Source organism: Ixodes scapularis, unplaced genomic scaffold (genome assembly GCF_016920785.2).
Source record: "Ixodes scapularis isolate PalLabHiFi unplaced genomic scaffold, ASM1692078v2 PGA_scaffold4__175_contigs__length_147842914, whole genome shotgun sequence".
NCBI classification, from domain to species: domain Eukaryota; kingdom Metazoa; phylum Arthropoda; class Arachnida; order Ixodida; family Ixodidae; genus Ixodes; species Ixodes scapularis.
The window spans coordinates 24565599-24568630 of record NW_024609879.1 but is presented as its reverse complement, the minus strand read 5'-3'; the positions used below and the strand labels follow the sequence as shown (position 1 = coordinate 24568630).

At 41.8% G+C, this 3032-nt stretch overlaps 1 non-coding gene across 1 annotated transcript; it reads right to left on the bottom strand.

Moving 5' to 3' along the window:
• Positions 1 to 357: 357 nt before the first annotated feature.
• Positions 358 to 429, bottom strand: Trnag-ucc. The gene has a single exon. It is a non-coding gene; the product is annotated as a tRNA-Gly (tRNA).
• Between the last annotated feature and the right edge of the window lie 2603 nt (positions 430 to 3032).

Here is a 3032-nt window from a genome sequence, read left to right as displayed (position 1 = left end):
ACGCTAAAAAGATAGGCGCTTACGTTATGCGTGGTTACGTTATACAGAATGTGCATAACGCACTTCATCGCCTGTTTCTTTTTTTTTGCAATCATATTTGTATCTTTTTTTGTAGGATGCTTCAAGGTATAATAGGTAAATAAAAACATATATATGAAAACATGTCTCTTTTTTTAATCTGAAATGCCTCTCTAATTAAGCCCCGATCTGTTGTTATTATGATTTCGTTTATGATCTCCCGGAGCAACAACTAACGCAAACAGGCGCAATCTGCCCGCAGACAAAGTATGCAAACTAAAGATGACGCTCTGAACGAAATGAAGAAAGAGTCGTTTGAATGGAAATGGAAAAAAAGTGTGCGTCGGCCGGGAATCGAACCCGGGTCAACTGCTTGGAAGGCAGCTATGCTAACCACTATACCACCGACGCAGAAAGGGGTGAATGGCAGCCGGTTGTGCAGGAACAAGATTTTTCAATAGCGAAGCGACCGGTTTCGGAATTAGGTCACTTCCCTGTCAAGCCTTTGAATAAAGCTTCCTTCTTCATTCGGCGTCTCACCGTAGCCGCGCTCCATCCAACCACACAGAAGAGAATGTGACAAAAAAGGACACAGGGGACACTCAAGACTGTATCGGCGGAAGCTGGTCACCGTATCGAGAGAGGCTTGCTCGGAAACCGTTGTGTTAACTTTGCCTAAAACGTATTTAATAATGAATGAATGTCCTGTTCGTTTTCATTTCAACCCATTTAGGCAAAAATATAGAGCAGTGAGGCAAAGTCATGCGTAAATGTTGTTTGCGCGACATTGCTAAGGCTATCATAGTTTGCGCTGCACTCGGAAAAGCTTAGGCCCAAAAATGACAAAAAGAGAAAACAAAACAAAAAGTCTTTATTGTTTTCAACTCTTTGAGACGTGTCAGCACAGCAAAGATGGCGGCTGTACTCTGCACGTGTCCACGCGATAGCACAGCTCACAACTTGTAAACATTGCCTGCATCGACTTGCGGAAAAAGGCAAAATAAAAAAATAAAAAAAAACTTCCCACAATTTCTTTTCGGCACTGCGTCGTACTCTGGCATCTGTACGGTTCATAGCCGCACAGACTTGTTTGTGTCAGCCCAACAGCGCCTGTCAGTGTCAGCACTGACAGGCGCTGTTGTGAGAGGAAAAAGAGGAAGCGTGGGCCCCTTCACATCCTTTCCTGTCAGCAGTGCACGTTTTATCGACGTACGGAGTCTTGAATCGCTCTATCGGGCGTACATACGCCAGATAATTTTATAACAATCCAGTCAATGGCGAATCGATATTTTACACTAGAGAATTCAATATCCATGTTGAAATAATTCGTGGAGGATTGCATTGATCTGGTATCGGAAACATTTCGATAAATATATTTGCAGAGTTTGGGATTTTTTTTTCAATTATGGTCGCGGTTAATGTCAACCCATTGAGCATAATAGTGAGTTATTGTTAATCAAAAACATATTGTAAACAGAAAATGAAACTTCGGGATTAGAGGCGCTCGTGGCCTGTATTTCCATACTGAAGGGAGCGAGGGAAAAAAACGTCTCAGAAGGAAAGAGAAAGGTTCGCACAAAATACAAGTTTATCCCTTTTGAGAGCAATATTGGTAGAAAAGAAATTTCAATTCCTTATAGGCATAAACAGAAATGACTGGTTGAATCTGTTGGTGCAACCAAGTAAAGCACTTCAAGGGATCCTACCAGAGACGGGACTTGCAGATGAACGAGGCTTGCACTATACCGCAAGCCTCGTTGCCATGCTATGTTACGGCGTTTTAAAAAGAAAAGAGAACCTCACTATCTTCGCCGCAAAAATAAACTATATGGCGCCAAGCCCTTACTCTCCGTCCATATGTGCGCTAGCATTTGGGGCCAGATGGCAAAGTTTTAGAACTCAGGGTTATCCGCTTCAATAAGTTTCAAGCGATTTTCGGACATCTTCGATAAGGAAATGACGAACAACAATGCCTACGAATACAGGGAGGTGAGCAGGGTCCGCTACTTATTGCGAACGGGATACATCTTCTCACCGTGAATTTCCAGAAGTCGCTTATGAATTTGGAATTAAATAACTGCAAGTTTTGACACTAGCGCTGCACTGTAAGATGAAATTTATAATAACTGCCAATTTTTAATCTGCTAGCTCCATATTGTGGTGGAAACTGAGCGTTCAGGAATGCGTAGTTTATTTCTTGCTATAAAAATTAACGTTTTTTTCCCTCTTTAAATGGCAACTCCGCTTCATTTTTGTTTAAAAAAAATCAATGCCGTCGTTTTTAGTATTACATAGGAAGACCAGACATCAAATATTAGGACCTAGCTTTGTCTACATGTTTCTCAAATGGTTTGGCGGCAAATTTTGCAATGAGCCAAGTTGCCGAAATCGGCGAACTCTAGCGGGCGAATTGAGGCGACCAACAGCGCAGTCAAGGCTACGGCGTGGGCGTAGCCAACATTGAGCTAAACGTCCTCAACATTGCTTCTTTTTGTTTGTTTTTACTTTTCCGGGCAAGCGTAACGGGTGACGTCAGCAACGTTTCTACTCGGCGCTCAGCGATGTCCACGTGACTGGTATAACGAGCCTACGCTGCGCGCTTCTTCGCCGCCGTCTGGCATTTTTGTATTTGTATTTGTATTTATTTGCCACTTTATTTTGGGATGGAAGGGACAAGAGGTGTACCGATACACCTGACCCAGGTCCCGTACCCCATACAGGTTTTAGAGTGGCGCAGTTTTTAAAAGGAAGGCACAGTATATATACAAATGAAACACAAGAACATAACAAAAATAACAAATATGTACATTTTCAACTTAATGAAATGTCTGGCAGCGTTTTTACACAACGCTTTATGCATGCACGAAAATATTATCTCTTATTCCTTTTTTTAGATGTATTTGCAGATCTTGATTCAATTGCTATATCGAGAATTTGTGGGTGCATATTTAGAAGTGTTAATTGCTGCTTCAATGTTTGTTCTCTATAATTAGTGCGTTTTTGGCCTCTGTCAT